The 27,290-nt window shown below is 41.7% G+C and overlaps 1 protein-coding gene across 3 annotated transcripts in view; it reads left to right on the top strand.

The window, feature by feature from the left end:
- The first annotated feature begins 9,853 nt into the window (after positions 1 to 9,853).
- large2 (LARGE xylosyl- and glucuronyltransferase 2) overlaps positions 9,854 to 27,290 on the top strand; it is a 148,928-nt gene continuing 131,491 nt past the window's right edge. For all 3 annotated transcript variants that reach the window (XM_042485237.1, XM_042485227.1, XM_042485245.1), the window contains exon 1: positions 9,854 to 10,321. The gene's annotated coding sequence lies outside the window, so the exon portion shown is untranslated. The remainder of the gene's footprint in view (positions 10,322 to 27,290) is intronic.

Below are 27,290 nucleotides of genomic sequence, written 5' to 3' on the forward strand. Positions count from 1 at the left end.
GGACAACGTAAGTTAAAAGTGGATAATCTTACCCCACACTCCCCTACCTGAAAACATTTAAGGTGAGAAATAGCCAACACAGTAACAGATCAGGTAAAACTAGGCAACGCTCATCAAATATGAACCAAGATTCCGAGTTTTTTCAACCTTTGTTTTCACAATACAGGAAACAGTATGGTGGCCACTCCAGTTCACAAGCTCTAGTATTACATCCAAACAGTGCAGTAAAATATGTTTCTGAAGACATATTTGGTGAGCAATTCTCAATTCAGTCACAAAATCTTTTTTACTTTATATATACAAACTTGGATTTTTTTTCACTGTGCAAATGAGCAGGGAGATCTGGGCGCTGGTATGATGGATGGAGGTGTTAATTAACACCAACAGGTATTCCCAGCAGTATAATTTGCAGCGTTTCTCAGAAGATGGTAGCCACCATTCATAGTTGCTTGTCTGAAAATGACAGACAAACCCTTTTCCCTGCTGGGACAGGCTAGCTAGCATAGGGGTTGGTCGACCTCACAAGATCCAGTTTTTCTTGAAAGGTCCGTCTTGAAAATGGTGTGGCAAGTATATCTGCAACCAAATCTATCCCTTCTCCTCCTTCAGCCATCGTTGGTTAAAAAAATACACCGATACCTGTTGGTAGCTAACAAATCTCTTGGTTTAGTTCAGATATTTTGCAAAGTGTCTCCTTTCAGGCTCTCACGAGTGCTTATCCAATCACAGGATGCATACATGTCAACTTCAGCGTAAGACCTTATAGCTGGCCTTGGTGACGCAGACTCGAGAGCTGATTGGCTATCGCAACTGACTGTGTCCGTTCACTTACAGTGCACAGAGCCTGCTCTGTTGATTCTGAAGGCCTCAGGCAGATTTCATAGAACTTGACAACAAAAGCTAGCTGAAATATGTTTGCAAAAAAACCTCTAGCATTATATATAACACAGTGCAATCAAGTGGATATAATATGACATAAAGAGAACAGACTAGGGAGAATAATTTTATTTTAAAATATTTACCAAAAAAATACACTACTTTTCTGAGTATGTTTAGGCCAGCAGAGAAGGCCTTGCTGGCCCACTGCATGTAGCTGTGCATTCTCTGATTAACATGCCCTCCCATTGTCATTTTGCTTCTTTTCAACAAATTAGGATTTTTTTCCTGCTGGTGGTGGACTTGTTGGACCATACAAACAAAGCCTCCCTCTTCCATTCCTTCAACCACCTTCTTGAAATCCTGTCGGTATCCATGTCTTTCATACTGTTTAAAAGTAGGTATGTTTTTCCTTCTGACAAGAAATTAGGTCTTTTATTTTGGGCATGCATCTCTACTCAAGCCCTGCAATCTGCTGGGAGTTTGTGTACAGCGTCTCCATGACAGCTCACGGAGGTGGCCAGTATTGCAGTACCAAACTGCAGTAAAAACGGCGACTGAAAGGCAAATTCCGAATGCACTGTTACATGTTCAAACAATGCTGTGCTATGTTACAATGCATGTAGAATCAGAATGATGGTGGAATATTAGTGTGCATGTAAACATGGCAGTGACTTATTGTTGATATATTAACAATAGTTACCCAGCTTTGTGTTGTCTAAAAACAAGCCAGATAAATGCAGCAAGTGGGTGAGCACAAAAAAACAAACACAAGAAATGAAACTTTAATTTTTCTTTTAACATAGTTACATAATAACCAGAGAAACACAGATTAATAACCAGAAACAGAAACTGCAGATACTGAGGCAACAGATGTCTCTTTTCAATCTTTTTTTCCACCTCTGCAGATTTCCTTTCATTCATTTGAACCAAGCTGGTTCAAACCCCATCACTGTGCCTTCTAAAAATGATCCTATGAAACTTGTGGCAGATGATATTTGTGAACAAAATGCCGCCTGGATTACATTTTCTGTTCCTTTGTATTGATTGTGTCAGCAAACTGTTTGCTGCCAATTTTTCTTTTATTATTTTCCGACAATATCTGTTCTGGATAAATAAAGCATGATTAATCTCTTCATGGTTATGTTAAAGATCGAGATGTTTTCAGTGTTTAAACCAAAATCACAACCTTTCCCAAAACTTCACCCACACAGAGTTTATGTTAACCCGTATATGCTGGGTTTTGGCTTGTGTCATGCACGGTTGATAAAAACATTAAACAGCCAAAATGTCCGGTGGAAAATATTCAAAAAAAAAAAAATTACCCATCCATCCATCTATTTTCTTCCGCTTATCCAGAGTCGGGTTGCGGGGGCAGCAGCCTAAGCGGGGAAACCCAGACTTCCCTCTCCCTGGCCGCTTCGTCCAGTCCTTCTTAGGGGATCCTGAGGCATTCCCAGGCCAGCTGAGAGACATAGTCTCTGGACATGCTGAGAGACTATGTCCTGGGTCTCTCAGCATGTCTTGGGTCTTCCCAAGGGCCTCCTACTGGTGGGACGTGCCCTGAACACCTCAACAGGGAGGGCGTCCGGGAGGCATCCTAATTAGATGCCAAAGTCACCTCATGTGGCTCTTCTCAACACATAGGAGCAGCGGCTCTACTCCGAGCTCCTCCCGGATGACCGAGCTTCTCACCCTATCTCTAAGGGAAAGCCCAGCCACCCTACAGAGGAAGCTCATTTCGGCCGCTTGCAGAGTTCGCATTACTTCAGATGCTGCACCGATCTGCCTGTTGCTCCCAATCTCGCGCTCCATCCTTCCCTCACTTGTAGTGGACTGCCTTGGCGTGGTCATTACATTTGTCCCTCTGAGGAACTCCAGAGCTCAATGTCCCCTGGGCAAGTGGGGGACACGTCAAAAGACACTGTTTTACGAACCCAAAACATCCAACAGGGGGGTTGTTAATTAACTTAACTTATACTCCCTGGGGATGTCTGCAAACACGCTCTGCCTTTTTAAGCCACGGGAAAGTGTCAGTATCTGACACCCTCCATCCTGACATATGGTGGAAGGTAAGCACTCCGAAGGTCCCATCAGCATACCACAGGATGTAAGGCATCTGAACGACCTCCTGGGATCACCCAAGCAATACCAAGCAACCATCGTATTGCCTCCCCTGCTGAGATAACAAAAGGTCAAACATTGGGTAAAGCCATTATATAACCCTGTGTTGTGATAAACATCTAACAGAATGACTTGGACCAAGGTTGTAAGTTAAAATTTCCCTTTCTTCCCTAATCTTTGTGACTGGGGGTGAGGTTGTCTCCCTGCTTCAGTAAACAGATAGGAGCACCTCCCATTCTTTTCATCTCATGTAATTTGAATGAGTTAGGTAAAGTACGTTCTTTTTCCCTTTGTTATAATGGAGCTATACTGCCATCTAGTGGTCTTAGTTATTAGTAAGCTCGTAACAAACTTTGTAGTTACTTCGTATTTTGAATTCATTGTATAATGTTAAAAGTAATCCTATATCTAAGTAATCACCAAGTTTCTTAGGATCCATGGTACAATGTTATGTTATGCGTGGTCATTTCACAAAATTGAGCAAAGGATCTTCAGAATCATGTGTTACGTTATAAATTACTTTTAGGTCTCCTAACATGCATTTGAAGTTACTGTGATGAGACTATAGTGGTGAGGAGATACGTGAATTTATACACCACGGGTTAGATCGCGTAATTCGTCACAAAGTTCAGAGACATAAATGTCTCCTAAATTACATTAGGTCTTTTAGAAACTTATACGATCGCTCGGTGCAGAAGTTCGCTAACTCCGCCTTCCATCTGCACCCCCAAATCGAAAGATAAAAACTGAGTGACTCTCTCTAAGTCAGCTCTCGCTCTCTCTCTCTCTAAGCTCACTCTTCTCAAGGCTTCTCCTCTTCTCTCTTCTGAAGTTTTTCTTCGCTCCTTTTTACCGCGGTGCGTCTCGTGCATCCGCGCTCGCAACTTTTCTTTTCTTCAATTTTATAAGCGGAGCCGCAACAGCTCACCAGAGCTTTGCTGAACTTTAACTTTTGAAGCCATTTTCTTTTAAATCTCTTTGACGCTTTTCTTTATACCAGTTTTTGGTCAGTAAAGACACTTTTGGTAATTCGTTTTAAAGTAAAATCAAATTAATAATTTAAAGTGACTCCCTCAGACCAGTGGGATTACTTTGATTATTTCTGCGAGTTTTAATTGAGAAGGACACTCCGCGATTCGCCGTCAACTCTGCCACGGATCTAGAAACAACACCTGCTGCACAAACTATCAGCATCCGTTGCCTGCCCTTAAGGACTTTGTTTAAAGACTTTTACCGGTTCGCTGAGGCGAACACCGAGGCCAGTTAAAGACCGTCGCACACCGACTCCACCTGCCCGGCCGCCGCCGCCTTTCAGCGGGTCACCTCGTCTGGAAGACGCGCCGCAGCTCTCCCCTGGAGTGACGCGAGGACCTGGACCTCCCCGGAGAAGTCTAATCAAGTCGACAAAAGTAGGCAGAATAACATTTTCTAGTGATCAGAGTTGATGTCGTATAGCGAAGCTTTAATGCCAAATTTCTAAATTCTACGTCACCGTTCAGTGCGCATCCACGTTTTAGACGGTCACGTATTTCCTCCACTATCATCCATAATTAATTATTTACATCACCTGAACATACATCACGTAGGTTCCCTTTTATGTGTTCACTGTCCTTTTATATGTCATACTATTTCATCTATTTACTCTTCATTTTATTAGTCTAAATAAATTATCCTCATTTATCGCCAAGTCGTTGTCTGTGGATATTATTTCATGAGAGAAACAAGATCAATGTATACAGAATAAACGGTTCAGATTATGAGATTGATTAAAGTAATGACATGTCTTAACACTGTCACATTTTAAGATTTAATTTTCTCCTGAATGGAGAATGGTGCCCCTTTTACTTTAACGAGTGCAAAATCCAAATTTTAACGTAGTTATTCATAACCACTACACACTCGTAAACAAGACCCCGAGGTACTTAAATTCCTCCACTTGGGGCACGATCTCATCCCTGATCTGGAGAGGGCGCTCCACCCTTTTCCGGCTGAGAACCATGGCCTCGGATTTGGAGGTGCTGATTTTCATCCCGGCCTCTTCACACTGGGCTGGGAATTGATCCAGTGAGAGCTGGAGGTCGTGGCCTGATGAAGCCAACAGGACCACATCATCTGCAAAAAGCACGGACCCAATACTGAGGTCACCAAACCAGACCCCCTCAACACCCTTGCTGCGCTTAGATATTCTGTCCATAAAAATTATGAACAGAATCGTTGACAAGGGGCAGCCCTGGCGAGTCCAACCCTCACCAGAAACGAGTCCAACTTACTGCCAGAAATGCGGACCAAGCTCTGGCACCACTCATACAGGGAACGGACGGCCCTTATCAGGGGGTCCGATACCCCATATTCCTGGAGAACCCCCCACAGGACTCCCCGAGGAACATGGTCGAATGCTTTCTCCAAGTTCACAAAGCACATGTGGACTGGTTGGGCAAACTCCCATGCACCCTCAAGGATCCTGCCAAGGGTCCAGAGCTGGTCCACAGTTCCACGACCAGGATGAAAACCGCATTGCTCCTCCTGAATCTGGGGTTCGAATGTCCAGCGGGCCCTCCTCTCCAGTACCCCTGAATAGACCTTACCAGGGAGGCTGAGGAGTGTGGTCCCCCTATAGTTGAAACACATCCTCCAGTACCCCTTCTTAAAAGGGGGCACTGCCCCCGATGTCCACGCAACGTTGCAGAGTTGTGTCAACCATGACAGCCCCACAACATCCAGGGCCTTAAGGAACTCCGGGCAGACCTCATCCACCCCCGGGGGCCTGCCACCAAGGAGCTTTTTGACCACCTTGGCAACCTCAGCTCCAGAGATGGAAGAGCCCACCCCTGAGTCCCCAGGCCCTGCTTCCTCACTGGAAGGCATGTCGGTGGGATTGAGGAGGTCTTTGAAATATTCCTTCCACCACTCCACAACATCCCGAGTCGAGGTCAGCAGTGCCCCGTACCCACCATACACAGTGCTGACAGAGCACCACTTCCCCCTCCTGAGACACCGGATGGCGGTACAGAACCTCTTCGAAGTCGTTCGGAAATCGTTCTCCATGGCCTCACCAAACTCCTCCCATGCCCAGGTTTTCGCCTCGATGACCGCCATAGCTGCACTCCGCTTGGCCTGTCAGTACCTGTCTGCTGCCTCTGGAGTCCCACAGGCCAAGAAGGCCCGATAGGACTCCTTCTTCAGCTGGACAGCATCCCTCACCGCCACCCACGTCTGGGCGAGGGAAACTTCAAACTATTTTTTGTATTCATTAGAAGGGGTCCAGTGAGCTACACTTTGTCTGGTCCCTCCCCTAAGACCTGTATGCCATGGGTGACCCTACCAGGGGCATAAAGCTCCTGACAACTGTGCTCCTAGGATCACGGGGACACGCAAACCCCTCCACCACGATAAGGTGGTAGCTCAGGGAGGGGAATAAATAAACAAATTAATACATTCTTTAATAGCATATTAAATAACCTAATATTGTGAAACCTGTAACATAAGCTATGTAGGCAAGACAACTTATATAAAAACTTAATTATTAATTCCCAACAAATCTATTTGTCCGCCAAAGTGTGCGTCCAAGCCTCTCTAGAGCAAATGATGATCTTCCTCTCGGTGTAGTTAGAAGATGGCATCAAAGATCACGTTCTTCAGGAAGACATCCAACACACCATGGGTCTCCTGGTAGAACAGAACAGATACACACTTAATTCCACCACAGCAAGCCAGACGGTTGATAGGCCCAGGCTGCAGGGTCACAAGCCCAGGCCCCAAGCTCCATGGCCGGCTCAAGATCTGCAGCAATAGTTTCGCTGTCTAGTTTATTTTTTCCACAAGCCACGAGCAAATCTGGCAGGAAAACACACAGAAAGTTCTTTTCCTCCTTTGCTGCTGCCACAAAATCTGTGATAAGTGACTATTTAATTTAAAGTGGTTTATTGCTTTAAAGGGCTGTTATCTTGCTATTTAAAACATATGGCCAGCTGTTTCTTATGGCGGGAATTCTGGAATATTGTCGGCCATATTTGGCATAAAAAAAAGTCTAAAAAAGTGTAAAACCTGAACCCACGTTTTAGTGGCTGAAACCTAGAAACAAAGCAGGATGTGACAATACATTAATCCCAGTCTCTGTTGTCAAAGTCTAATCCTTTCTTCACCAAACTGTCCACCTCCATCTCCTTCTACCATTTTCCTTTTCCACCAACATGGACTAGTTCCATTCCAGTACTGCTCAGAGCATTTTGATCCAACATTAACTGGTTCGGAACCTGAAAAGTTGGTTCTCAGTTGGAACCAAAAATAACACATTTACTTTATGATAATAAATGCACTTTATTTATACAGCACTTTCCTTAACAAGGTTACAAAGTGCTATTCAGAAAAAAAAAGCAAGGCAAAAAAAATGTAACAACACAGTGATCAAGTACAAAGTCCATAGGGGGTTAATAAAACAAAGCAACAGCAACCTATTCAATACTCAAAAATGCTTACCTATAATAGAAAGTCTTAAGATGCAATTTAAAAGATGCAAATAATGGAGCAAGTCTTATTTCAGTGGGCTAAAAGTTCCACAGTTTAGGGGCTTTTACAGCAAAGGCACGATCACCTTTTTGTCAGGAGAACCATGAGAAGAGCTGCATCCATTGATCTGAGGGAGTGCCTGGGTACGTAGGGGATCAATAATTAGGAATATTCCGGCCTGGCGAAAAATTTTGTATTTTGGTGGTTTCAAAGACAGGCATTGCAAAATGGCTCCACAGCGCCCCCTAATATGTAGCCCCAATAGGGAGTTTCACTTCAAGTTTCACGTACAATTACGGAATTCAGTACACTCTTGTATCATGCCCAGATGCACAAAAAAGGCTCTTGGACCCACCCCGAAAACCCAACAGGAAGTCGGACATTTTCAATTTTGTGCTGTTTTTTGGCAATTTTGGGCCTCGTACTTTTGTCAACTTGTCCTTCAGGATTAATCCGCTTAAACTGACGCAGTAAGTAATAGGCCAGTGTAAATTTGCTAAAAACAGGAGAAATGTGTTCATATTTTTTGAGCGGGCAACAGCGTTCTGGACCAGCTGGAGTCGTTGAAGGGAAATCTAGTGCATTACAGTAGTCAAAGCGAGGAAAAATAAAAGCATGTATCACCTTGTGTAAGTCTGGGGTAGACAAGAATAGTCTAATTTGAGAAATCTTTTTAATATGGTAGAAGCAGGAATGAACAACATTTTTTATTTGAGCATCAAAACAAAGTTCTTCATCAAATATTATAATATTTAAAAGTTTTTGCAGTCTGCTTCAAATTAAAAGAAAGGGAACCAAGTTTGCTGTGAATCAGGCTGCTTGCGTTAGTTGGACCTATGACTAAAATTTCAGTTTTGTCTTTCTTAATTTTTTTAAAAATGTGTGACATCAGGCATCTAATATCACTTGTACAGGTAAGGAGGTAATCTTAAGACTTACTGGACTGGAGGGGGATATAAAGCTGTGTGTCATCTGCGTTACAATGATAGGAGATACCATGGTTCTGAATAATGAGACTGAGGGGGAGCATATAAATGGAAAATAACAGTGAGCCAAGAATGGACCCTTGAGGCACCCTGTACTTGAAAGGAGACACAGAGTAGCTGGTGTTTTCCAAGACAACAGAGGAGGTTCTGTTAGAAAGGTAGGAACTCAAGAGCTGTAGTGCTGTTTCTTTTAAACCAGCCCAGGATTCAAGCTGGAGCAGGAGCATAGAGTGATCAACAGTGTCAAAAGCTGCGCTCAAATCTAAAAGCACCAGGACTGAGCATTCACCTCTGTCAGCTGTTAAAAGTAAGTAATCTGTATCTGTAATAAGAGAATCAAAGTTTGCAGGTAATCAATGCAATCTGCAATTTTGCTAGCTGTTTGCTTCTGTTGTGCAACACCCTCTGTTCAACACACATCCTTGATGAGAATGCGAAAACCAGGCCCCCAGGAAGAGCGCCAGGCTTTTTGTAGTGGCCAAACGTTGTTACTGCAATTTCTGGACTCGGTCATATGATTCCATGGGGCCAAAAAAGACTTTTTGTTGTAGACTTACATTGGGAGAGAGACGTTGATAAATTTATTTGAGCGTCACAACCCACACAAATTAACTTGTTTCACTATCAAGATTTAATCCATTATGAGGCGCGCAGTAGCTCAGTTGATAGTGCAGGCACCCCATGTACAGAGGTTGTTTCCTCGCCTTGGCTGTGGGTTCAGTTCCTGGCCCCAGCCCTTTGTTACATGTCATCCCCCTCTCTCTCCTTTTCATGCTACAGCTGTCCTTTCTATAATAAAGGAAAAAGCGAAAAAAAATCTTTAAAAAGAAATTCTTAAAAAAAAAGATTTAATTCATTCAGTCTGCTAGCACTACATATATTTTTATGCTAGTTTGCCTAATCTGTGTTGTTCTTCAAATGTAGAATTAATAATATTACACTTTTAGGTATTGATTAAAGTTCTTGAGTAGCTCCTTTGATTTCTTGATTAAAGTGTCCAATATGAAAGTGGACCCAAGGTTGTGACTCTGGTTTTAAAAGGCTGTAAAATATCTTTAATGCACTTCAGTCACATGTGGACAGAAGTATGCATTCACCTCACTGCGTCTGAGCGAGTGACTGTCCGCTTTTATTAGAGGGGGATAACTGATTGGCTCCTGGTGAGAAGCTGAGTCTTTGTCCCTGTAACAGAGAGAGAGAGAGAGAGAGAGAGAGAGAGAGAGAGAGAGAGAGAGAGAGTTTGTGTGTGATGGGGTTGGTCCTCTGCTATTGGCTGAGCCCACGTTTGGGCGGGGTCTCTCCTGCTGGGGGGAGGTGCTGCTGCAGTCAGCCTCCGGAGTAGCAAAGCAGATACAGCAGAGTGTGTTTTTTCCTCACAGTGATCACCGCCCGGCTAATGAACAAACAGCTGCCACACAGAGAGAGGACTGTTGAGAACCGCGCACACGTCCTGCCAGAAGCAACGTCCTCTCTCCTCCATCCCGGGGCAGGGTGCGTCTTCGGGCTGAACTCTGCGCGGACTCGGCGTCTTCCTCCGGAGCTTACACCGATTCTCTGCCCCAGCACCTGGCTCTGTCCTCGCTCCGTCCTCACTACGTGTGTTTTTGTGAGCGTTTGAGGACAGTTTTGCAGAGCTGTTAACGTGACTGTGTCTCCTACACACACGCACAGAGACACGCGTACACAGCCTGGATCGGAGACGAAGCTTTTCCCCAGTTTGTGGATGGATTTTCGGATGGTTTACAAACCCCCTGGATTAGGAGATGGAGTGATTCGCGGCTCGGAACAACAGTGGAAGTAACAACCATCAGAAGTACACACATACATAGGTGAGGGACATTTCCACTTTGTGTTGCTGTGGAAGATAAGAAGCAGCTGGTATGTGTTTTGTACATACATCTGACTCAGAACAGAAAGCAGGTTCAGTCACTATGTGCATGTCTCGAATCATTAAAGTGTGTGTGTGTGTGTGTGTGTAAATCAGGTCCATGTGACCTGTGTGTTGGATAAGGTCTAACTAAGCTACATTCTTATCCGCTGAGCCATGTTCAAACCACCCCCCCCCCACAACAGAGCACTCACACGACCATGCTCTAACTTAAACTGAATATTGACAATACCAAATCGCCTCCGTATTTTAATAATTCTGTCGTAAATCTAATATTTAATTCATTTTTGAATTGTTAAAAAAAATAAAGTAAGACATGCAAGGAAACCCTCAATCACTGTACTTTAATAGGCAGGACAGAAAATTCAGCATATTGTACACTTCCACAATATTAAATCCAAATGGACGGATCCATCAACAAAGTGTGTCATACTCAGTCTTTCTAGTTCATTAAAATTGCTGTGCGTTTGTAATGTTAAGATACTGTAATGCAACTCAACATTCCTAACTCTGAAGCTGCTAACTCTGATTTAATTTTAAATGTTTGACATCAAAGTTCTGGATCCCCCATAGCACACTTCTGCTTCCATGAAAGGTTGAAGGTGTTTCATGTGAGGATAAGATTTAAACTTTTACCCCTTTGAAACCTGAGCAAATTGGCTTGATTTATTCCTTAAAACCTGATAAGAAGGCAATGAGCAACAAAAGAAGAAATTACCCAAAAATGATCAAGAAATTATTAAAAATTACAAGACAATTACATGATAATTATTAAAATGATTAAAAACAACAAGAAAGTAAAAAAAGGAAATGACCTGCAAAAGTGCCTGACATTTTTAATAATTATTAAACATAATTTAATGTGATTATTATGATTACAAATATAGATTTTCTCTAGTTTCTTCCACCCAGACATAGCTTTTAAAAATAACTTAATAAATCTACTAATTTCTCATTGCCTTCTTTCCCATGTTGTTCAAAGAAATCACCACCTCTGTTGTCAAACATATCAGAACTGAAAACTCGAGGATTATAATGTTATTTATAGTTTGTTTATTTAAAGGGCACAGTGCACATATCATCACTGACATTTAATAACACCAGCGGTTGAGCTCAACAGCTAATTTACGCTGGCCAGTTGTTCCGACACTGAAATATGACTGAATATACACAGGTGAAATTAGCAGTGTACGTCTGTTTCTAAAATCTTGTGTTCAGCTGAGCGGAATAAAGGCGCTGCACACCACAATGAGTTAGATATGGAGATTGATTGATTGATTTTTTGGTATCGACTGCAACATGTCAAAAACTGTAAAGTAGTCTATTTCAGCTCACATGTATATTTTTGTTTTTTGATCTATCCTGATTTAAATAGAATTTTTCCCCCCAATTTTAGACTCTGTTCAGACAAATTATTTGTACAAGTGCTTTGCAATAACATTTTGGGATTACTGCGTCTTTTGTAAAACCTTAGTTGATTCATTTTTTGGCCACTCAGGGGCAGTGCAGTAAGCTGTAAACACAACACTTAGATGTGTTCATATCATGAACTTGTTAGCAACTTGTTTGCTAGTCTGGAGACTCAGCAACATGGTCGTTCATTTGGAGCTGTGTTTATGTCTGCACAATGAATTGAAGTTTGATATTCACTAATTTTTGCTCCGGTTTGGTCTCTTTCATCACCACCTCATTTTCCTTCCTGAAATTTTTGCAAGGTGTACGGTATATGATGGCAAATGCCCTACTTGCTATCAGCTTTTCAGACTAATAAATACACAATAGAAATCCACAAAATGTTAAAAGTAGTATTCTCTCACTTATTTTTCTTATTACACAGAGAAAAACAACTTTAACACCTTTTGAATTCAACTTCCTCTCGGTCACAGACGACTGACAAGGCTTAATTGCCTCCACCACAATGTGTCACTGTGTCTTTCAGCTCAGCTGCCTGTTCTACCAGTAGAGACCGGAGACTGAGCTCCGGTGGTGCATGCTGTGCACGGCATACAATGAGTGTAATGGAAAGAGGGCTTCCTGTTTTTATGACAGTACTAAAAATCATACCATTGTGATTTCTGAATACCCTGGTATACCATGATACTGCAATACTGCCCAAGCCTACATTGTTGTGTGGATGTAGTCTCAGTGTGGTCCTTGGCTGTGTTGTTAAGGCCAGCTGCAGTCAGGAAGAAGCTGTTCTTGGGGTATCAGTTTTAGTGTTAATGGACCTCAGCCTCTTGGGGAGTGTTTCCAAAAGTTTGTGTCCAGGGTCTGCAGTAATCTCTCCATGTTTATATGGTACATAGGCATCAATGGTGTTGTCAGTAGAGACTGGGGACTGAGGTCTGGTGGTGCGTACTGTGCACTACATACAGTTAGTTTCATAGAAAGAGGAGTGCCTGTATTTATGATGGTATTGAAAAACATACTGTTATACTGTGATACTGCCCAAGCCTTGTAAGAGACTTTCTCAGAGCTTTTTGTTGAAAACAGCTGCTTCTGCTGGAAACAGTGAGTGTTAACTAGACAGGAAATATGCAGTAAAACCAAAACTGGGAGCTACAAGAGGTTAAAATGCTCAGTAAAGCTGAAGGGAACTGCTGAGTTAGGTAAAAATTGCTTCGGCCTCGTTGCTATAAACAACTCCTTTAATGTTAAAAATTTTTATAAAACATTAATGAGAGCAGCTTTGACCTCTTGCAGAAGAAAGATGCATATTGAATACCAAAAGCATCTGTTCTAAATCTCAGATATCATGTCAAGATTAGTATCCAAAAACTCATAACACCCATTGGGAGTAACATCTGCTCATAGAAAATAGCATCTACACACACACACACACACAGACACACACACACACACACACACACACACACACACACACACACACAGAGTTGATCTCTGGGGTTTCGTTGTAGCAGCTGTTTGTTCTTTGACACTCTGCTGCTGCTGCTTCCTGTCACTCTGACTTCCCACCCGGAAAAAAATCCTGCATGCTTTGCCATGTGGCAGATGAAATGCATCATGGTTTTATTTGACTGGCTCCTTTTCTACAATGTTTTTCACAAAGCAGAAGGAAAGGAAACAGTAGTTAAAATCAGGCATTTTTGTCTTTCCATTCCTCCCTTCCTTGTCCCTCTTTCTAATAACAGAGGAGAGCATTTCCCCTGCATGTTTCACTGTGCCATATTTAAATATTCATCACTTGTAAGAAGGTGTGCCAAAGCATTGCACTTTGAGGGGACAAGCCCCACCCTCCACCCCCAAGGAGTAGCACTTGGCTACCGCTGCCACGATTGACTCCACACTTAACCCATCCAGGAAGCGTAAAATCTGATTTAGGAAATGAGAAATTCCATTTACATTGGCCTCGGAAATCCCTCAAGTGTGCAATTGGAATTCCTGATGACTTGCCCTCACACTTCACCTCGAGCACTTTATGTTAATGTTAGTGGAGGGGAGCAGTGATGCATGTCCGAGTGGCATCACATCGTGGAGGCTGCATTTGGGTTGCGTGGAGCGGACCCTGACTGATGTTGTATGTTCGAGGCCGATATTAATTGAGCTTTTAAAGGGGTTTTTACAGCCTAACGTCAGCTGACATGCCATTCAGAGTACTACTACTACAACTTCCACCACTACTGCTACTACTATAGTTATGATGTTATTAGTGATGGGGTAATTTCATCATAGGCTTGAAGTCTATAAATAGATAAAAGAAAGTGCTGATCAACCTTAGCTGTTTTTGTTCACGGAATCCTTTTAGTAAAGTACATTTTAAAAGTGCAACGTTATAATTTAGAATGCAAGATTTATTTTATTTTATGCTAGTGAGGAATCTTGAGTCAACAAGATGGTCAATTTTTCTTTTCTTTTTAAAGTGTATTCTGGATGGTGTTTGGTGTAACATTTTATTCAGTGTTTCCCCACACATTAATTTATTTGTGGCACCCCGCCACCATCAGAACATCTGCCACCACAAATTGATTTTATATTTTTGGAGCCAGGTGTGTATGCATATTTGGATACTGGAGCGCAGCTAGTGCCACACATTCCTGTGCATATTGTATATGCAGTGCAACTGTATACTGTGTATATATTGTATATATAAAGATTGGATACAAAATAAATCATGTTAATATTTTTTGTGAAATTACTGCAGCCTTCAGTGTTAAAGACAAGTTCACAGCTTGCACTTTAACCCCGGAAATTCTGTTTACTATATTAACAGAAGGGAAATTCAGTTTGCCTTTAATTTTTACTGCTAAAATCAAAAGCAAAACTTGTTTTGAGTAATTTCGTTGTTATTTGTAGTTTGTTTTAAGGAAGGAAAAAAAATCGATTAAAACTGTAGATCAGGTTTGGTGTGAAAAAAAAGATTTTATTTTTAGGCCATATCGCCTGGCCCTAGGATGTACCATTTTGTTTTTCACTGCACAGACAGAGCAGCAGAACACTGGGTGCAGTAAGTGAAGCTTAATTGTTCATTGCGCTGGGTTTGAAAGTTTGCTTTCATTTACCTCAGCATCAGCTGGTCCTCTTATTCATTGATCTGATCTGATCCGGTCAGCTCAGACTGGTTTGACTGATTAATTATCCACCCTGGGAATCAAATTCCACAAACTGCTGCTGAAGAAAAAAAAAAGATGAGTTCTGCCTGTGCTGAATTCACACAATCTCACAAAAACAAGTGGGGCGATAAGAACACAGAATGATAAAAAAGGAACGCACACCAAAGATTAAAAAAAAGTGAAGTTTGATCAAACTTCCCTACTCCTCAAGGGAAACACTGTAAGTAGTGCACAAATGAAAATTCTAGGTGATAAGGTTGCCTTTCAGACATTCAGTTAGCGGTTTGCATCGCTGAAATATTTTATTCTTTGTATTGAAAATGAGTGGAGCTCCAAGATGTCCAAAAATGTATTTCTGAAAAATCCTTACAGTCGTACTTCCTCCGCTGTCCATACTCAATATGTAAAAGCAGCCATTTGAACCGTATCGGAGAAAAAGCATTGTTTGTGTGTGTGTGTACGAGTGTGCGCGCATGTGCATGATGTACTTGTACATCAGCATACAGTAATGTTTCTAGGTCCAGTAGGTGAACCTGCTATTATTACCAGAAAATACATTTTGCAACTGTCATTTGGCTTTCAGTAGATTGCAACATCAGTTCAATCTTTATTGATTGCTTTGAGGGAAGTGAATCATTTGGACCAGGTTTTGGAGCTCTAAACTCACAGATCTACTGATGAAAAGTTAAGCCAAAGCTGCCCTCACTCTGTCCAAAGGTAACATTTAAGGTTTGGCTGGTGTGACAATTTTCAAACCGGACTGGATGAGTTTACCTAACTTTACAAGGTGTCCCACATGATTCAGCAGCTGCCCCTGAGTGTAACTTAATGACACCAGCATTATTTTAATGCTCGGACAGAGCCAGGGTGGCTGTTTTCCGTTGTTTTAGGCATTAATGCGAGACTAAGCTAACTGCCTTCTGATTGCAGCTTCTTATTCACAGTGCAAAAGAGATTAGCAATCCAAATTTTTGATAAAACAATTCTTACAGAGAATTTCTCCAAAAATTAAACAACTAAAAGGAGTAGATTGATTTAAGAATTTTTGTACTAAAAATCATTTTACTGTCAATTTGTCTTCATTGAATTCTTGGATAATAAAAGTTAAAAAAAGAAGACCTAATCACCTTTTTCTCCATTTCTCTCTGTGTTTCTGTCTTTCATTTTCTTGTTTTATTTGATCCCTCTTCATTTCTCTCTGCTCCATCACACGGACAACCTGCACTTAGTGTTCTAACTTCCATTCCACTCTGTCTCCGCTCAAGTCTTTAATGAGCTTCCTGCTCTATTGTCTGCATAACAGTAAAGTCAACCAGACCATTAAAATATGGCTGATCAATATTTTAAAGCTATATGCTGTATAATATTAATGTTACAAGCTCTGCTGAGTGAGCCCTAATGTACTCTACCTCTTAACCATAAACTTGTCATTTCCTGCGTTTTATTTTACCGCTGAGGGTTCCTTCCAATTCTCCTACAAGGAATGTTTTGACTTTTAACAAGAACTTAAATCAGCTTTTCTTTACCTTCTTTAACCCTTTGAAACCTGAGCACGATAGCTTGATTTCTGTCAAATCATGGGAGGAAGGCAATGAGCAATGAAAGAATTAGATTATTAATATTTCACAGCCATATATTAATATTTAGGTTCAATAAAGAAACAATAATCTATTAACCCTTCGGAACTGTGTGGTGCATTTACTTTCCAGTCTTCATTTTTTTGATAATTTTGGCTGTGTTCATGCATATGTACAGTATATATTTTGGCAAGATTGTTAATTTTTGTTAAATCTTGGAGTTCACAGTTCGGCTCGTACAATAAGTCTAAAATAAACCTTGGGAACAAAATTCTTACATTCATATTGTTCAGTGCAAAAAAACACACCATAGAAACCCATTCAAACTGACATTTTTGATCCCACAGCCATCAAAGCATAAAAACATGCAGTGTATTATTTCTTGGTGTCATTCTGGGCTTTTGCCTTGGAATTTGTCATTTTTACTTTTTGTTTTCAACCTAATGATGTCAATTTTCCCCATATTTGGCAAATAGAGAAAATACATGCTATTTCCACTAGGTGCTAGTGCACTAGGTCACAATCAATGTCACTGCTAATCACTGACATATCCCAGGCTGAGATCATTAAAAAAAAAAACTACTTTTCATGTAGTATATTGAAAATAATTTATTTTGTCTTTTTTAAAAATCTAAAAACATAATGACATCATGACAAAAAACCTGGCATTTAATGGGTTAAAAGTCAGAAAATTTATCAGTATTTGATATTTATGATTAGAACTGATGTTGGTTGAAATTAACTCAGTGTACTTAATGTATAATATTTTTTAAAGCTTGACTTTGAAAAGAGCATTTTTTTGTTTTTTTTCTTATATGTGGGAGCGGCCACGTATGAGATAATAAATGGGAGTTTTTTCGAAATTGACGCGTTTCCATTAGGCATATTTTACATTTGCAATTTCAATTTGCACAATTTTAGGGTTAATGGAAATCCGCCTTCTCCCTCTCTCTCTCTCTCTCTCTCTCTCTCTCTCTCTCTCTTTAATAACCAGAGCAAATAGAAGGCTATTTATTAATGCTTTATGGGTGTAGACACCACTCCATTCATATCTGTATATCTCTTTTGGTATTTGTATTGCTCTCAAAGTACTGGTTTTGGTACAGATATCATCATTTAAAAAAATACCCAGCCCTAACGGACCAACACATTGTTACTTTTGGTCTTTTCGTGGGATTTGTTGATGGGAAAAAACGTTTTAAAAACACTGGCCCATTTTTTGGAAAATTACACTGTATCCTGCTTTATTTTGTATCATCCTGTTTTAACTGCTGACACATCTCCATGCAGTAAGCAGCAAGGTGGCGGACAGGTTCATAATAAGCTGAATTAACAACTATTATGTGCTTATTATGCCCATGGCTGCATTCTCCTCCTCCTCTTCTTCCTCTTCCTCCACAGTTTCTGCTGTTCCCCTTCATTCATCCCTCCACTCCCCCCTCTCGCTGCTACTCTGCTTTTCCCTTTGTACTAATGGTTTCTCCATTAAGCCCACCTGACGGCTGTGTGGGTAATTACAGATCTGTTTACGGCCTGTGGCCACACACAATGAGAAATAAATAACGTGTTTGACCAAGCAGAAAGAGACATTAGCAAGCCTTTCACAGATTTAACCACGTAGATACACACACACACTCACACTCACTCTTACTTTTTAATGGAAACTGTTGCCAGGAGGCTTAACTGTGACGTCCTGTACAGTATTGTCTCTGGATGTCCTTGGTGCTGCTGTATCTCCAGTTTAACTGGAGCCTGGAGCTTTTTCCTCCCTCTGCCTCTGCTGATCCGTTGTGTAACAGATTGTTTTAAAATAAGGTCAATACAGAGGCTGATGCAGGTGGAGTAGACTAGACTTTACACATTAATTTCCTAGAAAATAGAACATATTTACAATAGTTTTTTTCCACATTTTTTTTAAATTAAGAAAAAAAGTTTAATTCATTTGTTTCTTCTTTTTTCATAGAAATATGACAAAGCAGGTTTGGAAGGGTTTGTTCTCTTAAAAATGGCAATTTGTTTCTCCTTATTTCCTTTTTTGCAGTTTTAAAAGAAAACTTTAAAACTCACTTTTTCTTCAATGTTTGAATGGCATGTTTTCACTTAAAAAAAAGAAAAGAAATTAGCATTTGAATCTGATATGTTTGAAAAACACCAGCTAAGTAGGGCAAGAAAAAAAAGATATTTTGGGTCTTTGAAAAATAAGGTTTTTGTGGTTTTAAATTAGTTGTGTATGAATGTAATTTCATGGAGACGGGGCTGTTCTGTAACCTTTATGAACATAAAAACATGACAACACTGCAATTTACAATTGTGTTAGAATATTTGTGGTTTTCTTTAAATAGCATGATGTTATTGTTGAGTATTTTTTGCTGTGATTGTGTATGCAAGAAAGGCACTTTTTCTTTTGAAGGAGGAAAAAGATTTTGACTTCAGAAATCAGAACAAACTTTCAGTTTTTGATACTCTCCAAAGACAGAAAAATCCCCTCTTTTAGTCAACAATCTTGTGGCTGATCCTTGTGTTTGTAGACCTGAGGAAGCTTTATGTGAGGTCAAAATATTACCTGTGTGTTTGTAAAATGTTGATGCCTTTGTCTTTAGACAGTGGGCGGGTTTCTTTTGATATGTCTTGAAAAACTTTTTTAAAAATTGCAGTGTGATCAAACACTTCCAGAATCAGGGACCTGCTGTATTCTGCTACTGCTTAGGGTGAACAGAGTGGCGTTGTCATACATTCATCAGCGTGTTTAATCCTCTCCATGTGAGAAAACAGATTTCCGTCTCTTTGCGTGTATGCAGCTCGTCTTTTCTCAAAAATTTTGAACTAGATCCAGAGTGCACAGATGATCGCAGACTTGCGTGGCCTGCTGGGCTGCATGCTAATAATCCCTGTGAAGCTCTGATTGATTTCAGGTCATTATCCGTTTGCTGTGTTTGTACTGCTGAGAGCAGTTTGTCAGATTTATGTTTGGCAGTGTTGGGGATTAAATGTTAACAAGTGAGCGAGTAAAACTCTGCTGTTAGGATGCCTGTTTATCACTATTTTTAAAGCACATTTATATATTCCATTTTGATTTGCTCTGTGTTGTTAAAATGTCTGCCAATGGGAGTTTTTTTGGTCATTTCTCCAATCATGAGCTCACATAAAAAGCAATTCTGTGATTTTTAAGACCGGTTGACATTTAAGAGAATGATGGGAGCCCGGGAGAAAAGATTGAAATAAAATAAAAAAATGCTTCTTTGCTCCTCTGAGTCGTTTGATGTCCCACTTTTATGTTTTTATTTCAGCTTCTATAACATTTCAGTTGTCCCTATGACAAAGTGACAGAAATATCCATCCATCCATCCATTTTCTTCCGCTTATTCCGCTTATTTCTTTATTTCTTCCGGCGTCGGGTCGCGGGGGCAGCAGCCTAAGCAGGGAAGCCCAGACTTCCCTCTCCCCGGCCACTTCGTCCAGCTCTTCCTGGGGGATCCCGAGGCGTTTCCAGGCCAGTTGTGAGACATGGTCTCTCCAGCGTGTCCTGGGTCTTCCCTGGGGCCTCCTACCGGTGGGACGTGCCCTGAACACCTCACCAGGGAGGCGTCCTGGAGGCATCCTAATTAGATGCCCGAGCTACCTCATCTGGCTCTTCTCAACGTGGAGGAGCAGCGGCTCTACTTCGAGCTCCTCCCGGATGACCGAGCTTCTCACCCTATCTCTAAGGGATAGCCCAGCCACCCTACGGAGGAAGATCTTTTTGGCCGCTTGTACCCGCGATCTTGTTCTTTCGGTCACTACCCAAAGCTCGTGACCATAGGTGAGGGTAGGAAAGAAGATCGACCGGTAAATCGAGAGCTTTGCCTTTCGGCTCAGCTCATTCTTCACTACTACAGATCGGTGCAGAGTCCACATTACTGCAGACGCTGCACCGATCCGCCTGTCGATCTCCTGCTCCATCCTTCCCTCACGCGTGAACGAGACCCCGAGGTACTTAAACTCCTCCACTTGGGGCAGGACTTCGTCCCCGATCCGGAGGGGGCACTCCACCCTTTTCCGGCTGAGAACCATGGCCTCGGATTTGGAGGTGCTGATTCTTATCCCGGCTGCTTCACACTCGGCTGCGAACCGATCCAGTGACAGCTGGAGGTCACGGCCCGATGAAGCCAACAGGGCCACATCATCTGCAAAGAGCAGAGACCCAATCCTGAGGTCACCAAACCGGACCCCCTCAACACCCTGGCTGCACCTAGAAATTCTGTCCATAAAAGTTATGAACAGAATCGGTGACAAAGGGCAGCCCTGGCGGAGTCCAACCCTCACCGGAAATGAGTTTGACTTACTGCCGGCAATGCGGGCTCTGTCACCCCCCCCCCCCCCGGGACATGGTAGAAGCTCTCCCAGAGGTGTGAGTTGAAGCTCCTTCTGACGGGAGACTCTGCCAGACCTTCCCAGCAGACCCTCACAATGCATTTGGGTCTGCCAGGTCTGAACGGTGTCCTCCCCCACCATCGGAGCCAGCTCACCATCAGGGGGTGATTGGTTGACAGCTCTGCCCCTCTCTTCACCCGAGTGTCCAAGACATACGGCCGCAAGTCCGACGATACGACTACAAAGTCGATCATCGAACTGCGGCCTAGGGTGTCCTGATGCCAAGTGCGCATATGGACACCCTTATGCTCGAATATAGTGTTCGTTATGGACAATCTGTGGTGAGCACAGAAGTCCAATAACAAAACACCACTCTGGTTCAGATTGGGGGGGCCATTCCTCCCGATCACGCCCCTCCAGGTCTCACTGTCATTGCCAACGTGAGCATTGAAGTCCCCCAGCAGAACGAGGGAGTCCCCAGAAGGACCACTCTCCAGCACCCCCTCTAAGGACCCCAAAAAGGGTGGATACTCTGAACTGCTGTTTGGACCATAGGCACAAACAACAGTCAGGATCCGTCCCCCATCGTTCTTTGCTCCTCTGAGTCGTTTGATGTCCCACTTTTATGTTTTTATTTCAGCTTCTATAACATTTCAGTTTTCCCTGTGACAAAAGTGACAGAAATAGTTGTGTAAATAATAAAAAGAGAGCTGAGAGGTAAGTTTAAAGCCTGGCTCCTCTCACCTCCACACAGTCACCAATCATTTTGTTCCTTTTTGGGGCCATTTGTATCTCTTTGTAGCCATTTCTTTATGTGGATGTTTTGCATCCTTGTCTGGCCAATTTGGGTCTTCTGTGGGCATTTTGCATCTCTTTATAGTTATTTTTGTTTCTTTTTGTGGCTGTTGCATCTCTTTGTAGTCATTCACTTCTGCGTCCCTTTTATGACTCTTTGTGGTCACTTTGTGCTTTGTGTTCGTGACTGACTGTCCAACAAGAAATGTTGTTGCAATATATGGTACATTAGGATTTATCCTGTGGAGGTCACAAAGCTCAACAGATCTGATGTAAATATGGCCTGTGGTTTCGAAATATCTCTTTGGACGGGTCGATGGACAGCAACATGTGAAGTCTCTGCTGCAGAAAAGAATACAAATCTGTATAAATCTGCTATATTGAACAGTGTTCATGATAACAAACATTTACAGTATCCAAGAGCAGCAGGGAGTTCATGTAATTGGTCAAACATGGACTGACTCTTTGTTCCGTATCTCATCCCATCACACCATTGAGGTGTCGAGGTCTTGATTGAATCCCAGCAGCATCAGCGGCAGCAGCAGGAGGATAAAGCCTGACCTGTGTCCTCCTGCTCTTCACTCTGATGTGTAATCCGGAGCAGAGCTGCTGCAGCGCAGACCGCCTTCAGCTCCAAGATGCACGTGGGAGTACATCTCTGATTTGACGCCTTTTATACACGACCACGCTGTTTTTCTCTCTGTGCTCTCCTATTTCTGTGTAGTATAAAAGGCTAGGTGTGTGTGTGTGTGTGTGTGTGTGTGTGTGTGTGTGTGTGAAGAGAAATAGTTTTTCACATACAAGGAATATATGCATTTTTCAAATGAAAAGAGCTGTACAACAAAGATGATAGAATTTGCAAAATAAGAATCCTAAGATTTGCATTACTCCTGAAGCCTTTACATTAATGTAATGTTGCGGCCAGCAAGCAGCACATATACTTATTTCAGAAAGGTTTGAAGGTACGAAAAATTAGATACTGCCCAAGCCTATTCCACACTACTCAGGTGTATTCAAACCCCTTAAACAGGGATTTTTGAAAACGATGTGGACCCTGTTTTAGTATGAAAACAATGTTATCTCTTATTAGTCACAATCAGTGATGTAGAGATGCATTGTGAGGCAGTTAAAAATTGATAAAAAATATGCAAGACGCAAATCGGTGAGATGGAAAATGAACCGATGAAGATGAAGCAAATGCTCTAGACAGGTACTATTGAAATAGAAGATGCACCCTCCAGTTTCTAATCAGAAGTGTGGCGGCATTTGAGTTTCCTTAAGTCAGAAAGTAATAGAGGCGGGAAGATGAGAAGAACAGAAAAGACAAAAAAAGTCTGTAAATATTGAAAGAGGGTGTTGAACTACACAAATAGTACTACTAACATGATGCAGCATTTGAGCCGGCATCATAGTTAGGAGCTCCGGTCCACTCAACCTAGGCACGTTCATCCTTAACGGCCAAAAAAATACACGGCCAAACCACATTGACAAGCTGCAACCCTGCTCGCCCAAACGAGTACAAGAGCCAAAGAGAGAGCCCAACTTATCACCCACGAGTGGGAAAACACTAACTAAGTTCTTCAAACATGCCCTCTCTGCTTTCCCCTCTGGCATAAGCACACCCTTCCACAGCAGCCACCTCTATCCCAAGTGAAAAGGTTTAGGTTTTTTTTTTTTTAACAGCAGAGGACATTGTGAATGTCCAGAAATGCATTCATTGCATAGTTTGTGTTTTGCATTTACACCCTACCTCAGAAATCAAAAAGGTATATTTTAATCTGATGTAGAAAAGAAGAGAAAATGCAGTATTTTGTATCACCGTGGCTTCCCGAGCAATTAGCACTGCTCTGATATGTAGCAGTATATGCTTTGCAACAGCTTCTAATCTGTTTCCTGCTACCTTGACCACCTTATACTCACGTGTCAAGGGTCATTTATGCTCCCTTTACATATGCAAATAGATCCATTTCAAACAGTCTAAACCTCACTGTCAGGCATACTTACATGTGTCCTTTATAAGGACATAGTTCCAGCCAATAGATGGCTCTAGAGGACAGAGTCAAAACTTTGAGGTGACAGTGGAAGACGAGGAGGGGGTTGGTACGAATTTTTTTGCATTTCCATGGTGAAAAGTACCATGAGAACCTGTTCCGATTTTTGGTCACCCTTCTGCTTGAGGTACCTTGCACATAGTTTCACTACTAAAAGGTAGAGCTACAAACGCTGCAATCTGTTGATTGGTCAGTAGAGAATCAACACTTTGTGCTCAGGGCTGAGCTGTGGCTGCTTCAACCACTGTTCATACTGTGCCAAGTAGAAGTATAAAATAGCATAAAAATAAATTTGTTGTGGTCTTGATTGATCGATTAGAAATCCGGAGTCTTCTACGTCTGAGACCGATAAAAGACAGAGTCAAAATGCATTTGATTTTGAGATGAGACAAGACCCTTGAAAGACAGATCTCCAGTACTACAACATTAGGCTAATGGACCTCAGCCTCTTGGGGAGTGGTTTCCAAAGTTTGTGTCCAGGGTCGGCTATAATCTGTCTGTGCGTTTGGGTGGTTCATATGCATCAGTGGTGTTGCTGTAAGACAGACATTGATCTGTGTGTTGCATTAACCCGGCAAGCTAATGGTCAGAAATGGGTGATATAAAACACACACCTGCTGAGGGAGAGCTCAAAAGCCCAAATGAATCTGGTATTTTGTAACGTTTTGAACTTGTGTGACCTGTGTTTGAATGTGAGTTCCGTTCTGGACTGAAACAGTTGATGTCAGATGTCAGGGGGGTAAACAAGCTCTAGTTTACCAGATAGATAAACAGATTTTCTATTGATTAGAAAATCTTTCATACTGTATTTATATGCCAAAGACTTTTGGATTTGCTGTTTGTGTTCTATGAGGATTCTATACAGTGAGTCAGCTTGCAGTTTCCTCGGGTTGTTGGGGGTGTGTTGCTCCTAATGGCCTGTTTCCAGCATGTGGCTTCTCAACATGCCCTCGCATTAAGGGAGCAGGAGCGGGGGCTGCTGGCCCTGTGGGAAGGGCGATGGAGGGACTCCTGCAGGGGAATATGAATGGAGGATCAGGGAGGGGATGAGGTGAGGTGGGGGTAAGGTGCTTTAGCCTACAGGGGTGTCGGCTCTCTTCAGCCAGGCTCTTTTGTCCTCATCGTCAGCCTCTTCATATTCAGATTAGCTGATGTTGGTTGTCAATGAGAAACAGGAAGTGTGCTCCCCCTCAGAAGGATCTGCGTTCTCTTGGGTGCTGAGCTGTTTGTATATCTGACGAATAGAACAGTGTTTCTCTGCTGAGGCTTTCCACACGCTGCTTTAGGTAAGACATTACCACAGAGCTCAGACCAGTTGTAAGCTGCACTTTGTCTTCTCTGTCATTGTTTTGACTCAGATTATCGATGATGTGACAGCTGCCTCACGTAGACAGGCTGCAGCAGCTTTCAGGAAAAAAAGAAGAGGGAAGCTCAGGGCCAAGGCACCAGAACGGAAAAGGTGGCAAAAATGTTTTCAGACTTGACTTTCGATTTAGATAATATCATTGTCCTAAATCACATCGTATTTAAATCTCTGAAAACTGAGAAAATTTGTATGATTTTTTTTCTTTGAAAACATGAGCTGCTCTCAGGCACAATCAGTTGTTCCTTCATGAAGGAAGTATGAAGATGGTGGTTTAGAGAGGATCAGTATGAATTAAAATAGTGGAAAATATTCAGGAAACAACCCAGAAAAATTTATAAGTAGAGCCAAATAATACTGTTTTTTGTGTTCAATTTCAATATTTGAGCTTTTAAAAAGTCTGACAGTGCTGGAGTCATTTAACCCTTTGAAAGCAGGATCAGCGTCACTTTTCTTGTGCTGCTTTCAGACGCCTTTCACAAGAATTTAAACCTTTGAGCCTTGAACAGTTAGTTTGATTTATTTTAAAAATGTTGCAAGAAACTAGTAGATTTACAAAATTAGTTTTTTTCAGAAGGCTAATGAAAATTTGTACCTAGCTGTTTTTCAGATCATTTCACTGTTTTTTTCACTTTCCCATTTGTTTCTATGGGTTTTATAATTTTCAATAATTCTTAATTTTAATAAATCAAGCCTATTTGCCCAGGTTTCATAGGGTTAAACAATTCATGTTATTTATTAGTGTTTGGTATTAAATTTTCTCTCTGAATAAGCAGCTCTATAGTTCCATTGCATCCATAGCTATCTCAGTCAGCGCTTGCCTCTGATTGGTTATATGTGTGAGACATTATGTGCTTCTAAATTAATTTAGAGGCAATTGAGCCTGCATGCTCACAATTTTTGGTCATTCTTGTTGTGGTTATATAACTGTGTTGGACTGTCACAAGCTCAGAGGTGGGAAAAAACACTACCTGTTAGTGACACCAAGATGATATGTATGCTTTAGTAGTAATGTTTTCTAACTGTACTTTTCTAATTTATGTGAGAAATTAATTCAAGTACATTTTTTCCGCATTCAAGGGCTGGCTTGGGTTGGTGTGGTTTGGTTTGACAAACCAGCTCAGTGCGGCAGGGTTTTACTATTCCATTACAGCAGGGCTACCGGCTTGAAGGGTGTGTCTCTTCAATGATGATGTTTAAAAGTAGCTAGCAGCAGGAAAGGAAACACAAATTGGCATGGCATGGTTTGACTCGGTGTGACTAAAAATTTCCAACAGAGAAGGCTTAAAGCAAGGCTACTCTACTTGCTTTGCTTGGGGGCCACTTTTGACAGGAGGGCAGGGGCCAGTTACAGCAGCCCCATATTTCTAGGATTTAAGGGCATTTCTTGGATATAAGGGCATTTCTAGGATTTCAGGACATTGCTATGATTTTAGGAGATTTTCAGGACTTTAGGACATTTTTAGGATTTTAGGACAATGCCAGGAATTGAGGGCATTACTAGGATTTTAGGACATTACTAGGATTTATGATGTTTCTAGGATTTGTGGACGTGTCTCAGATTTTCAGGATGTTTCTAGAATTTTAGGACATTTCTCGGATTTTAGGAGCTTCTTCTGTTTTAAAATATTCTGCTCTGTTCATCAGACAGTTGTAAAACTGTTTTGGTGGTAGATCTCTTTTATCCAGAGACTTGTGAGGAAGGAACGCCTGGTTTCATAAGAGCTCTGTGATCATGTTTCTGGCTGCTTTAATGAGCTGTGCATCACTTTGTCAGACACCATAATGTACTTTGCAGACTGATAATCACACTTTCATACCACAGGGACAACTTTTATTTTGGAACGTGATGACAGCTCCCTGTTAGTTGAATCCTTTGCATAATAGAGGTGTCTGATGATTTAGATGGAAAATGTAGCAGTTTGATCCACACAACCAGATGTTTGGTACTGAGGTGACTCACTGCTGTGTGAACAGCATGTTGTTGAGTTTCCTCTGCAGATAAATGATTTTACCGAGTGAATTATGCACCGACACAGGTGCTAATGAGTGCAGTAGTAGTGGACTGGAATCAGTCAGTAGTACAATAACAAGAGGTTTAGAAGGCGGGAATGAGACAAAGGCTGATTTATAGATTTACTCAGGCTAAATGTTTGGTTTTCATTAACCGCAACTTAATATAGTGCATTCCAGATATTGAGCA

Source organism: Plectropomus leopardus, chromosome 1 (assembly GCF_008729295.1).
Source record: "Plectropomus leopardus isolate mb chromosome 1, YSFRI_Pleo_2.0, whole genome shotgun sequence".
NCBI lineage: Eukaryota > Metazoa > Chordata > Actinopteri > Perciformes > Serranidae > Plectropomus > Plectropomus leopardus.